This window comes from Lissotriton helveticus, chromosome 8, assembly GCF_964261635.1.
Source record: "Lissotriton helveticus chromosome 8, aLisHel1.1, whole genome shotgun sequence".
NCBI classification, from domain to species: Eukaryota; Metazoa; Chordata; class Amphibia; order Caudata; family Salamandridae; genus Lissotriton; species Lissotriton helveticus.
In genome coordinates, this window is record NC_136069.1 from 1,285,281,861 (window position 1) to 1,285,297,532 (window position 15,672).

Sequence of the window (15,672 nt, forward strand, 5' to 3'; positions counted from 1 at the left end):
TCGCCCTATTCACTACCGCACCCTCTGACACTCCTTTTCCTCTGTGTCCGATTGTCCAGGCCGGTCTTAGGCTATCAGCTAGCCCTGCAGATGTAGTTTATGGCCACAGCTGTAAAGAATCACCCCTCTTCAAAGGAGTTATAGTAGATCAAGGCCCACACTTGATGAGATCCGTCACAGCAGAAGCGTTGCTATTATGTGAAAAACATCCTGTATTGTGATTGGGGAGGGGACCGAGCGTGAAGCGGAAGATTCCAGGGATGACTCTTTGTACATCAAAGTTTTTACAATTATGTGTCACATTAAAAATATATAGCACTCCGACAAAGTAGTAAGATTATAAAACTTTAATAATTTATAAATATATACAAGAAAACAAAAATAGTAATAACATATAAACATTTTTAGGGAAAAACAACGAAGTAGCGGTCGGCTGTGCGAATAGTCCCAACGCAGCACAACGTCCAGATTTCCGGCGTGGGGCGTCGCGGGGGGTGGGTCATCAGTAGCAAACTGTTGTGCGAATAGTTCCAAGGCAGCAGAACGCGCCGAAATCTAGATGACACGAAAGTGATGTCTAGTAAGTTGCCACCCAGCAAATAACGGCGTGGGGCGTCGCGGGGGGTGGGTCATCAGTAGCAAACTGTTGTGCGAATAGTTCCAAGGCAGCAGAACGATGGCACCAAGGTGATGTCCAGTAAGTTGCCGCACTGGTTTTGGTATCCTACAATGCTGCTCCGAATAACGGCGTGGGGCGCCCCGGGGGAGGCGGCGTGAACGGGCCTCTCCAGGTGGAGTGTCATCTGTTGTAGTGGGGCGCCCCTTTACCGTTTCAGTTGCCATTCCGTCCGTTTTTGGTCCACTGTGTCAAAAGCCGCAATTCAGCTGAGTTGCGCCCACTCTTGCGGTGCAGCGATAGGCGGCTGTCACAGGACTCTCAAAATGGCGGCAGGCTCTTTCCTTTTTGGGCCTGGTCCACTGAAATGGCCCTGGGACACCTTGGAAATCGGACGCTTGTCTGCTAGGTCTTGGACCCCATTCTCGAAAGCGTCCCCTCCGCCTTGAGAATTCATCAAAAGTTTTGGGGGCCCCGACTCCTGCAGGCTTCTGGTGGGGAGCGGCTGCCATGATTGCTCGCGGAATGACCACGACGGAGCTACGAGATGGTGGTGCTCTCATGCTGACGCCAGTTTAGTCTGAAACATCCAGAAACAAGGTGGGGCTTTCATCGTTTGGGAAAAAAAAAAAGTTTTCATCCAATGAAAAGTGTTGTTTTTAGGTCATATGATCAAGCCTTCCATCATTAGGAAACCGAACGTAAAATGAACCAATGAAAAGTTTTATAAACAAGTCACATGACCTGTTATGCGGCATAGGGTATAAAATGCGGAGAAAATACGTTGGCACGTGAGGCGGCGTCAGTAGCGGACCGATGTGCGAATAGGCCGAAGGCAATACAACGTGCCAAGATCCGGATGGCACCGAGGTGGTGTCCAGCAAGTTGCAGCACTGGTGTGGCCATCCTACAATGCTGAAAGTCGGCGTGGGGCGCCCCGTTGGCCTGTGAGTTTGCGTCAGTAGCGGACCGATGTGCGAATAGGCCGAATGCAGCACAACGCGCCAAGATCCGGATGGCACCGAGGTGGTGTCTAGTAAGTTGCCGCACTGGTGTGGCCATCCAACAATGCTGAAAGTCGGCGTGGGGCGCCCCGTTGGCCTGTGAGATGGCGTCAGTAGCGGACCGATGTGCGAATAGGCCGAAGGCAGCACAACGCGCCAAGATCCGGATGGCACCGAGGTGGTGTCTAGTAAGGTGCACTGGTGTGGCCATCCTACAATGCTGAAAGTCGGCGTGGGGCGCCCCGTTGGCCTGTGAGTTTGCGTCAGTAGCGGACCGATGTGCGAATAGGCCGAAGGCAGCACAACGCGCCAAGATCCGGATGGCACCGAGGTGGTGTCTAGTAAGGTGCACTGGTGTGGCCATCCTACAATGCTGAAAGTCGGCGTGGGGCGCCCCGTTGGCCTGTGAGTTTGCGTCAGTAGCGGACCGATGTGCGAATAGGCCGAAGGCAGCACAACGCGCCAAGATCCGGATGGCACCGAGGTGGTGTCTAGTAAGTTGTCGCACTTCTGTGGCCATCCTACAATGTTGAAAGTCGGCGTGGGGCGCCCCGTTGGCCTGTGAGATGGCGTCAGTAGCGGACCGATGTGCGAATGGGGCCAAAGGCAGCGCAACAATATTTTCTGATTTGAAGACACCACAAGGCGCTGAGATGCCAAGATCCGGATGGCACCGAGGTGGTGTCTAGCAAGTTGTGGCACTGGTGTGGCCATCGTACAATGGTAAAAGTCGGCGTGGGGCGCCCTGTTGGCCTGTGAGATGGTGTCAGTAGCGGACTGATGTGCGAATGGGGCCAAAGGCAGCGCAACAATATTTTCTGACTGACACCACAAGGCGCTGAGATGCCAAGATCCGGATGGCACCGAGGTGATGTCTAAGTTGCGGACTGATGTGCGAATGGGGCCAAAGGCAGCGTAACAATATTTTTTGTATGGAAGATACCACTAGGCGTTGAGATGCCAAGATTCGGATGGCACCGAGGTGATGTCTAGCAAGTTGCTGTACTGGTGTGGTCATCCTACAATGCTGAAACTCGGCGTGGGTCGCCCCATTAGCCTGTGAGATGGCGTCAGTAGCGGACCGATGTGCGAATAGGCCGAAGGCAGCACAACGCGCCAAGATCTGGATGTCACCGTGGTGGTTTCATAGTTGAGAGGCACTTCATCTGCAGTGGGGCGCCGAGATCCGGATGGCACCGAGGTGATGTCTAGCAAGTTGCTGTACTGGTGTGGTCATTCTACAATGCTGAAAGTCGGCGTGGGGCGCCCCATTAGCCTGTGAGATGGCGTCAGTAGCGGACTGATGTGCGAATGGGGCCAAAGGCAGCGCAACAATATTTTCTGACTGACACCACAAGGCGCTGAGATGCCAAGATCCGGATGGCACCGAGGTGATGTCTAAGTTGCGGACTGATGTGCGAATGGGGCCAAAGGCAGCGTAACAATATTTTTTGTATGGAAGATACCACTAGGCGTTGAGATGCCAAGATTCGGATGGCACCGAGGGGATGTCTAGTAAGTTGCCACCCAGCAAATAACGGCGTGGGGCGTCGCGGGGGGTGGGTCATCAGTAGCAAACTGTTGTGCGAATAGTTCCAAGGCAGCAGAACGATGGCACCAAGGTGATGTCCAGTAAGTTGCCGCACTGGTTTTGGTATCCTACAATGCTGCTCCGAATAACGGCGTGGGGCGCCCCGGGGGAGGCGGCGTGAACGGGCCTCTCCAGGTGGAGTGTCATCTGTTGTAGTGGGGCGCCCCTTTACCGTTTCAGTTGCCATTCCGTCCGTTTTTGGTCCACTGTGTCAAAAGCCGCAATTCAGCTGAGTTGCGCCCACTCTTGCGGTGCAGCGATAGGCGGCTGTCACAGGACTCTCAAAATGGCGGCAGGCTCTTTCCTTTTTGGGCCTGGTCCACTGAAATGGCCCTGGGACACCTTGGAAATCGGACGCTTGTCTGCTAGGTCTTGGACCCCATTCTCGAAAGCGTCCCCTCCGCCTTGAGAATTCATCAAAAGTTTTGGGGGCCCCGACTCCTGCAGGCTTCTGGTGGGGAGCGGCTGCCATGATTGCTCGCGGAATGACCACGACGGAGCTACGAGATGGTGGTGCTCTCATGCTGACGCCAGTTTAGTCTGAAACATCCAGAAACAAGGTGGGGCTTTCATCGTTTGGGAAAAAAAAAAGTTTTCATCCAATGAAAAGTGTTGTTTTTAGGTCATATGATCAAGCCTTCCATCATTAGGAAACCAAACGTAAAATGAACCAATGAAAAGTTTTATAAACAAGTCACATGACCTGTTATGCGGCATAGGGTATAAAATGCGGAGAAAATACGTTGGCACGTGAGGCGGCGTCAGTAGCGGACCGATGTGCGAATAGGCCGAAGGCAATACAACGTGCCAAGATCCGGATGGCACCGAGGTGGTGTCCAGCAAGTTGCAGCACTGGTGTGGCCATCCTACAATGCTGAAAGTCGGCGTGGGGCGCCCCGTTGGCCTGTGAGTTTGCGTCAGTAGCGGACCGATGTGCGAATAGGCCGAAGGCAGCACAACGCGCCAAGATCTGGATGGCACCGAGGTGGTGTCTAGTAAGTTGCCGCACTGGTGTGGCCATCCAACAATGCTGAAAGTCGGCGTGGGGCGCCCCGTTGGCCTGTGAGATGGCGTCAGTAGCGGACCGATGTGCGAATAGGCCGAAGGCAGCACAACGCGCCAAGATCCGGATGGCACCGAGGTGGTGTCTAGTAAGGTGCACTGGTGTGGCCATCCTACAATGCTGAAAGTCGGCGTGGGGCGCCCCGTTGGCCTGTGAGTTTGCGTCAGTAGCGGACCGATGTGCGAATAGGCCGAAGGCAGCACAACGCGCCAAGATCCGGATGGCACCGAGGTGGTGTCTAGTAAGGTGCACTGGTGTGGCCATCCTACAATGCTGAAAGTCGGCGTGGGGCGCCCCGTTGGCCTGTGAGTTTGCGTCAGTAGCGGACCGATGTGCGAATAGGCCGAAGGCAGCACAACGCGCCAAGATCCGGATGGCACCGAGGTGGTGTCTAGTAAGTTGTCGCACTTCTGTGGCCATCCTACAATGTTGAAAGTCGGCGTGGGGCGCCCCGTTGGCCTGTGAGATGGCGTCAGTAGCGGACCGATGTGCGAATGGGGCCAAAGGCAGCGCAACAATATTTTCTGATTTGAAGACACCACAAGGCGCTGAGATGCCAAGATCCGGATGGCACCGAGGTGGTGTCTAGCAAGTTGTGGCACTGGTGTGGCCATCGTACAATGGTAAAAGTCGGCGTGGGGCGCCCTGTTGGCCTGTGAGATGGTGTCAGTAGCGGACTGATGTGCGAATGGGGCCAAAGGCAGCGCAACAATATTTTCTGACTGACACCACAAGGCGCTGAGATGCCAAGATCCGGATGGCACCGAGGTGATGTCTAAGTTGCGGACTGATGTGCGAATGGGGCCAAAGGCAGCGTAACAATATTTTTTGTATGGAAGATACCACTAGGCGTTGAGATGCCAAGATTCGGATGGCACCGAGGTGATGTCTAGCAAGTTGCTGTACTGGTGTGGTCATCCTACAATGCTGAAACTCGGCGTGGGTCGCCCCATTAGCCTGTGAGATGGCGTCAGTAGCGGACCGATGTGCGAATAGGCCGAAGGCAGCACAACGCGCCAAGATCTGGATGTCACCGTGGTGGTTTCATAGTTGAGAGGCACTTCATCTGCAGTGGGGCGCCGAGATCCGGATGGCACCGAGGTGATGTCTAGCAAGTTGCTGTACTGGTGTGGTCATTCTACAATGCTGAAAGTCGGCGTGGGGCGCCCCATTAGCCTGTGAGATGGCGTCAGTAGCGGACTGATGTGCGAATGGGGCCAAAGGCAGCGCAACAATATTTTCTGACTGACACCACAAGGCGCTGAGATGCCAAGATCCGGATGGCACCGAGGTGATGTCTAAGTTGCGGACTGATGTGCGAATGGGGCCAAAGGCAGCGTAACAATATTTTTTGTATGGAAGATACCACTAGGCGTTGAGATGCCAAGATTCGGATGGCACCGAGGTGATGTCTAGCAAGTTGCTGTACTGGTGTGGTCATCCTACAATGCTGAAACTCGGAGTGGGTCGCCCCATTAGCCTGTGAGATGGCGTCAGTAGCGGACCGATGTGCGAATAGGCCGAAGGCAGCACAACGCGCCAAGATCCGGATGTCACCGTGGTGGTTTCATAGTTGAGAGGCACTTCATCTGCAGTGGGGCGCCGAGATCCGGATGGCACCGAGGTGATGTCTAGCAAGTTGCTGTACTGGTGTAAAGGGGCGCCATTCTACAATGCTGAAAGTCGGCGTGGGGCGCCCCATTAGCCTGTGAGATGGCGTCAGTAGCGGACTGATGTGCGAATGGGGCCAAAGGCAGCGCAACAATATTTTCTGAAGAGAAGACACCAAAAGGTGCTGACATTCCAAGATCCGGATGGCACCGAGGTGGTGTCTAGCAAGCTATGCAGTTGAGTTGTGTGCGCACTTGCGGCGAATAGGTCGAAGGCAGCATAACAATGTTTTCTGAATAGAAGACACCACAAGGCGTTGAGATTCGGTTACCACCGAGGTGATGTCTAGCAAGTTGCCGCACTGGTGTGGCCATCCTACAATACTGCTCCGAATAACGGCGTGGGGTGCCCGAAGGGGGGGGGAGCCGGCGTGAATGGGCCTTCCTAGGTGAAGGCTCGTCTGCTGTAGTGGGGCGCCCCTTTACCGTTTCAGTTGCCATTCAGCTGAGTTTCGGCTGCTCTTGATGCTACAGCGACAGGCGGCTGCAAGAGGACTCTCAAAATGGCGGCCTGTTCTTTGGATTTGGGCCTGGTCCACTAAAATGGCCCTGGGACACCTTAGAACTCGGACGCTCGATTTTTTTTTCCTTTCCTGTACATGCAAAAAAAGGTAAATGCCCGGTACGTTACACGCTTCATCTGCCACGATGAACTCTCCAGAGGAACCGAAAAAAAATATAGTTGTGGTAACTATACCATGCATCGTCATATGGAGAGGTGGCACCAATTAATTATAGTGCTGCATAAAAGAGAGATTTGGAGGAGAACCCCTGACCTGCTAGTACATTCATCAAAGAAGTGGCACTGAGAGCTTCAGAGGCAAGGGAAACGGTCCCAAATATTTAGAAGAACTTTGGAAAGATTAAAATGACATGTTTAGATTGTGGCAAATTAATTTCATGTGGAGAGATGAGTGTTACTCTAATAAATACAGCATATGAACATCATCATAGTCGATGGTTGGTAGAGACATTTTGACTATATCCTGGACCTGCCCGTCCTCGCCCAAAATGGCGCCGGAATAAATGGGACTCGTAACTCCTTGTTGTGTACTGGTTGCAGAACCTTGAAATCACGAGATACGTATGCAGTTTTGAAGCACATGGCGGGCGGGGACGAGAATTGATTGAATATTTCGACATCCCTATTGATATTAAGTTCTGATGTGTTATTGATTACTGTACTGTTGAAAGTTCGAATTAACGTCACCCATGGTACTTGCCCGCAAATGTATATCTAGATAATTTTATTGTAACTGGCCCTGTCGTATTTTAATTATAAAATGTACGTCCACCGATTCCGTAACTGTTAGACACCTTAGTTCTTGCAACCTAATGGCCCGCCCGTTACGTTCCTCTACAGTGTAAATGTCTATTCATCATATATGATTACAGTTTGCTCCGTGGCAGGCCCACGTGGTTATAGGCTCGTATTTGTATAATGAAATTTTCACAATAAAGGTTTTTAAAAGAAAACATGGTAGTAGTATATACATTGGTAAAGTTTTTAATAATAGTGACTGTTTTAGAATCATTAAAAGGCAAGTGAAATAAAGCAGACCAATTACATGAAGGGTAAAAGGTATAATACGAAGGAACGCAGTAAAGATAAATGGTCAAGGGCTGTTGTGTTTTCTATTCCTGCAACATAAAGTGATCGATAAGAATCTCATATTCAGGCGTATCGGCGACTAAGACAGCAGGTCGACCCTCTTTTGCTCAACGGCTCCGTCATGGGACGAAGAAACGCTCTTTTTCTCGAAAAAAGAATATATTTTACTTGCAGGACAGTTGTAAAATTTCCGGGAAAGTACATTAGCCTGGAACATTATAACATATATTTAAGAAAAAATAATGTTCGGAAGTAATGAAAAGCGTAATTTTTAGGTCATATGACCAAGCCTTTCATCATTACAATAAGAAAAGTAAAATGAACCAATGAAAAGTTTTATTAACAAGTCACATGACTTGTTATGCTTACGTTACGCGCTGCGCCCCCCGGATGACTTCCGGATGCGCTAACGCGGCGCGTCATATGACGCATTACGCGACAACGCAGGTACAGAATATAGTCAAAATGTCTCCACCAACCAGCGGTCGGAACACAACCCCTTTCAGCAGGCTAAATAGTTCTGTTAAATGACAACAGAAGGGACAGGCAACAAGAACCATCAGTCAAAGAGGGGAGGGCTAGTTCTTCTCTACCGGGTTACATTGGGGCGCTACCGGAACTGATCGAATTGGTAGTCTACAGTGTTTCTGGATGTTTCAGACTGAAGCTGGGGTTAGCATGAGAGCCGCACCATTTCGTAGCTCCGTCGTGGTCATTCCGCAACCAATCATGGCAGCCGCTCTTTATCGTTATTTTGGGCGGGGTGGGTGGCGGAGCCGAGCTGTTTTGCAGCCATCATTGTGTGGAGTTCAGTTCATCTCACTAGTTTTGTATTTGTCATGAGGGGTTGTTCCTAATGTTTCTATTTTAGCGAGGTCAAAAAGAGATCCCATTAGTGGCCTACTGATTTTGCTCGATTCCTTTTCTTTTTTTTTACACGATTTTTCGTTATCTGCAAAGACTAAACAGAGTATTGCGACTCTGTGTTTGTTTGTAAATAGAGAATGAACCAAAGAGAACTAATTCTAAAACAGTAAATACTTGGATAACAATCAATCAAATGGAGAGAGAAGCAGGCACGACGGATTACAACGGGGGCAAAGGCCTGCGTTAACTACTTTTCACTATCTGCAAAGAGAGAGTACTCCTAATAGAAATGAGGGGGGGGGCACCATTCAAAGCAGATCAGTGTGCATAAACACGAAAATGTTTTCACTTACCACGTACTTGACATTCGACAGCTTATGATATTTGCTATTAAAAAACCATTGAAATTCACTGAAAAAACCATAGGTTATAGACCATATATAGTTAGGAATTAGCATTTACAAAACCTTGAAAATTCACTGAAAAAACCATAGGTTATAGACCATATATAGTTAGGAATTAGCATTTAAAAAACCTTATTTTACTCACACAAAACCATTGAAATTCCATATATAGTTAGTTGCACTAACTATATATCGCGCACCCTCAATCCACTGCTGATCATGTCACATATTACATCATTCATGACATGGTCAGTGACATCACTGATGACATCACTGATGACATCTCAAATGACATCACTGATGACATCACTGATGACATCTCAAATGACATCACTGATGACATCACTGATGACATCTCAAATGACATCACTGATGACATCTCATTTGACATTACTGATCACATCACTGATGACATCATTCATGTGATAATACGATGAACCTCTTCAGACTCTAATATAACCTTAGATACACTCAGTGTAAACAGACACTCATAGACTGTCACTCATCCATGGAGTTACTCAGACACTTAGTCAGTCATGCAAAGAATCAATCACACCTCCATTTCCTCAACTATACAGTTATACACACCTTACTTATTCAAACATATACTAAAACATATTTACTCACTTATACAATCCTGGATACAAGTTCACAATGATCCATACAGCCACTCACACATTCACTGGCTCTTATGCACAGTTATTTATATATGTCAACTCTCACATGTACTGTGTTTTACATATGTACTTACTTTGACATGTAGCACTGAGATATCCATTCACTCACCAATACACTCATGCACACAGTCAACCGCCCATACAGCTGTTTCCACATGCACTTTTGAACGCATACATCTAGTCAATCAACTGCTCACACATCTATGCAGAGAGTCATACACCTCCCAGCCACCCAGACACACACTCAGTCTCCCATGCAAATGCTTGGGCAACCAATCAATAACCCATACAGTTAATCATATAGCTAATGATCAACACATGCAGCAGTTTACAGAACAACAGACATAATGATGCACAAATTAAGACAGTTTAGTCACTAACCCATGCACTCAGTGAGACACATTTAATCAGTCACTCATACAGTCAGCCATGCCCCTACTAAATCCTTCATCAAGACACTTATACATCCACTCATTCTTCAATATGTAAGACATATTTTAACTTTACAGAATTATACAGTCACTGGATGTAGTCATCAGTGATGTCATCAGTGATGTCATTTGAGATGTCATCAGTGATGTCATCAGTGATGTCACTGACCATGTCATGAATGATGTAATACGTGACATGATCAGCAGTGGATTGCGGGTGCGCGATATATAGTTAGTGCAACTAACTATATATGGAATTTCAATGGTTTTTTGTGAGTAAAATAAGGTTTTGTAAATGCTAATTCCTAACTATATATGGTCTATGACCTATGGTTTTTTCGGTGAATTTTCAAGGTTTTGTAAATGCTAATTCCTAACTATATATGGTCTATAACCTATGGTTTTTTCAGTGAATATATATATATATATATATATATATATATATATATATATTCACTGAAAAAACCATAGGTTATAGACCATATATAGTTAGGAATTAGCATTTACAAAACCTTGAAAATTCACTGAAAAAACCATAGGTTATAGACCATATATAGTTAGGAATTAGCATTTAAAAAACCTTATTTTACTCACACAAAACCATTGAAATTCGCATATATAGTTAGTTGCACTAACTATATATCGCGCACCCGCAATCCACTGCTGATCATGTCACATATTACATCATTCATGACATGGTCAGTGACATCACTGATGACATCTCAAATGACATCCCTGATGACATCACTGATGACATCTCAAATGACATCACTGATGACATCACTGATGACATCTCAAATGACATCACTGATGACATCACTGATGACATCACTGATGACATCACAGATGACATCTCAAATGACATCACTGATGACATCACTGATGACATCACTGATGACATCTCAAATGACATCACTGATGACATCTCATTTGACATTACTGATCACATCACTGATGACATCATTCATGTGATAATACGATGAACCTCTTCAGACTCTAATATAGCCTTAGATACACTCAGTGTAAACAGACACTCACAGACTGTCACTCATCCATGGAGTTACTCACCCACCTAGTCAGTCATGCAAAGAATCAATCACACCTCCATTTCCTCAACTATACAGTTATACACACCTTACTTATTCAAACATATACTAACACATATTTACTCTCTTATACAATCCCTGATACAAGTTCACAATGATCCATACAGCCACTCACACATTCACTGGCTCTTATGCACAGTTATTTATATATGTCAACTCTCACATGTACTGTGTTTTACATATGTACTTACTTTGACATGTAGCACTGAGATATCTATTCACTCACCAATACACTCATGCACACAGTCAACCGCCCATACAGCTGTTTCCACATGCACTTTTGAACCCATACATCTAGTGAATCAACTGCTCACACATCTATGCACAGAGTCATACACCTCCCAGCCACCCACACACACACTCAGTCTCCCATACAAATACTTGGGCAACCAATCAATAACCCATATAGTTACTCATATAGCTACTGATCAACACATGCAGCAGTTTACAGAACAACAGACATAATGATGCACAAATTAAGACAGTTTAGTCACTAACCCATGCACTCAGTGAGACACATTTAATCACTCACTCATACAGTCAGTCATGCACCTACTAAATCCTTCATCCAGACACTTATACATCCACTCATTCTTCAATATGTAAGACATATTTTAACTTTACAGAAACATACAGTCAATGGATGTTGTCATCAGTGATGTCATCAGTGATGTCATTTGAGATGTCATCAGTGATGTCATCAGTGATGTCACTGACCATGTCATGAATGATGTAATATGTGACATGATCAGCAGTGGATTGCGGGTGCGCGATATATAGTTAGTGCAACTAACTATATATGCGAATTTCAATGGTTTTGTGTGAGTAAAATAAGGTTTTGTAAACGCTAATTCCTAACTATATATGGTCTATAACCTATGGTTTTTTCAGTGAATTTCAATGGTTTTTTAATAGCAAATATCAAAAGCTGTGAAATGTATTCTTCTTTTAAAGGAAAAATATATTTTATATGTATTTAATATAATTTTGTTATGTATATACATTTTTTGAGGGAACGAATTTATCAACTATCATGCTGAAGAAGAGTGTGGGGGAAAAAAAACAAAGAGGAGGACTAAGAGAAAAGAACAATCAGTTCAAAAATACAATTGCTTTAAAGCATGAAGTGCTTTTCCACACATTTACATTTAAATAACCCATATTAGAACATACAAAATATCTACAGAGGAGACGGTGTACATTGAATTTTAGACTCTTCATTGGTACCTACATGTTGGTACTTACATCACCCACACAACACAACAGCTCTAATCAGAGCTACCCTACCTCAAAGCACTCTAAAATATTATTTTAATATTTCCCTTGGTTTTCCCCTTGTTACGCTTTCCGGAACGCTACCCGGTGCGCGGACCGGGCGCTAACCGTGCGAAAATTTGAAAAAGTTTTTTACATATATGGGCCTCCTCAGCCACCCTCAGAAAACCTAGGGGGTCAGGATATGTCTCCTGTGCCCCCTTATACCCATTCCCAACATTGTTTATCCTCCATCTTGTGACTAAATTCGTCCGAAACACAAGATGGCGGACTCCCGTTACGCTACCGGTGAGCTACCCGGTTCGCGTACCGGGTAGCGCTTCCACCGCGAAAAATCGAAAAAAAATGTATTTTATTTTTTTGCCCCGCGGGGCCCTTTTTATAGCTCCCACATCAATCCTAGGGGGTCAGGAGGGGTCTACCTTGCCCCCTTTCATTCATTTCCCCCTTCGTTTATTTCCACCTCTTGTCTCTCGATCCTACCGAGAGACAAGATGGCGGCCGCTCCGGACTGTTTAGAATGTTGACAGTCACCGGAGAGCCAATCCGCTTCTCCTCGCGAAGTTCCGTTACGCGTCTGGTACGCAAACCGGGGCGCTAACCGGGGCGCTGTCACAGATATATATATTTTTTTGAACGTTAATTTCTCAAAATCCACTGGAGCACATATCTTGAGACCTAGCAAAGGCACATCGGGCAAACAGTCTCTACAATTTTGCCAAGTTTCATAGAAATCCATTCAGCCGTTCGAGCTAAAAGTGAGTCCAACCGCCCTATGGAAAACTCAATGTTAAAAACACGTTTTGGGACCCCCCTTTTTTCTCGGCCCTGCTTGACGAAACCCCCCCAAACTTTCAGGGGACGCTCAGAAACAAAATGTGCCATTTTCCTGAAAATTTCAGCCAATTCCGTCCATCAACGCCAAAGTTATTCAACATAGAATTTTCAGAAATCCCTATTCAAAAAAATCCTAACTATATATACCTACTGGCGACCGCCAGTAGGTAATATATATATATATATATATATATATATATATTCACTGAAAAAACCATAGGTTATAGACCATATATAGTTAGGAATTTGCATTTACAAAACCTTGAAAATTCACTGAAAAAACCATAGGTTAGAGACCATATATAGTTAGCTGGACATTTTATTGACATAAAAACAATGAAATTCCATATATAGTTAGTTGCACTAACTATATATCGCGCACCCGCAATCCACTGCTGATGATGTCACATATTACATCATTCATGACATGGTCAGTGACATCACTGATGACATCACTGATGACATCTCAAATGACATCACTGATGACATCTCAAATGACATCACTGATGACATCATCTAGTGTCTGTGTGTTTTTGTAAAGTTTAAATATGTTTTACATATTGAAGAATGAGTGGATGTATGGAAGACTGAGTGTGTGTGTGGCTGGCTGGGAGGTGTGTGACTCTGTGCATATCAATGTGTACTTGTATCAGTGATTGTATAAGAGAGTAAGTATGTGTTAGTATATGTGTGAAAAGTATGGTGTTCTGTGTTTAACTGTATAGATGAGGAAATCGAAGTGTGATTGATTCTTCACAGGACTGACTAGGTGTATGAGTGCATATGATAGTGTTGTAATAATGAGTGACTGTATGTATGAGTGATTGTATGGGTGAATGAGTGAATGTGTGTGTAGACGTAGGAATCAGTGAGTGTGTATGTAGTAACTGGTATTGGTGTGTCATGATGTCATCAGTGATGTCATTTGAGATGTCATCAGTGATGTCATTTGAGAAGTCATCAGTGATGTCATCAGTGATGTCACTGAAGTATGGTGTTCTGTGTTTAACTGTATAGATGAGGAAATGGAAGTGTGATTGATTCTTTACAGGACTGACTAGGTGTGTGAGTAACTCCATGGATGAGTGGCAGTGTGTGAGTGTCTGCATAGGTGTATGAGTGCATATGATAGTGTTGTAATAATGAGTGACTGTATGTATGAGTGATTGTATGGGTGAATGAGTGAATGTGTGTGTAGACGTAGGAATCAGTGAGTGCGTATGTAGTAACTGGTATTGGTGTGTCATGATGTCATCAGTGATGTCATTTGAGATGTCATCAGTGATGTCATCAGTGATGTCATTTGAGATGTCATCAGTGATGTCATCAGTGATGTCACTGACCATGTCATGAATGATGTAATATGTGACATCATCAGCAGTGGATTGCGGGTGCGCGATATATAGTTAGTGCAACTAACTATATATGGAATTTCATTGGTTTTATGTCAATAAAATGTCCAGCTAACTATATATGGTCTCTAACCTATGGTTTTTTCAGTGAATTTTCAAGGTTTTGTAAATGCAAATTCCTAACTATATATGGTCTATAACCTATGTTTTTTTCAGTGAATTTCATTGGTTTTTTAAAAGCTAATATCTATAGCTGTAAAATATATTCTTTATTACGTGACGTATCACGTAGCCACATGAGACGCCTCATGACGCGTCGCATAACCGTGACGTATCGGCTCAGCAGCGCAAACAAAACCCGTAACGTAAGCGTGCCGGAGCACGCTTACAGATATATATATTTTTTTTAACCTTAATTAGACAAAATCCACACGTGCACATATCTTGAGGCCTTGCAAAGGCACATCAAACAAACAGTCCCTACAATTTTGCCAAGTTTGCTGGAAATCTATTCCCTTAATTTTTTTTTACTGTTTCTCTTGGTTTTCCCCTTGTTACGCTTACCGGGACGCTACCCGGTACGCGAACCGGACGCTCCAAAAACACAAGATGGCGGACTCCCGTTACGCTGCCGGTTAGCTGCCCGGTTCGCGTACCGGGAGGCGCCTCTACCGCGAAAAATCGCGGGGGACTTTAATATCCCCCTCATCAATCCTAGGGGGTCAGGAGGGGTTTACCTTGCCCCCTTTCCTTCATTTCCCCCTTCTTTTTTCACCACATCTTGTCTCTCGAACCTACCGAGAGACAAGATGGCGGCCGCTCCGGACTGTTTACAATGTTGACAGCTACGCTGCCGGTTAGCTGCCCGGTTAGCTGCCGGGTTAGCTGCCCGGTGAGCTGCCCGGTGAGCTGCCCGGTTCGCGTACCGGGACGCGCCTCTACGGCGTAAAATCGCAAAAAAAATTTTTTTTATATTTTTTGCCCCACGGGGCACTTTAATATCCCCCTCATCAATCCTAGGGGGTCAGGAGTGGTCTACCTTGCCCCCTTTCCTTCATTTCCCCCTTCGTTTTTCACCACATCTTGTCTCTCGATCGTACCGAGAGACAAGATGGCGGCCGCTCCGGACTGTTTAGAATGTTGACAGACACCGGAGAGCCAATCAGC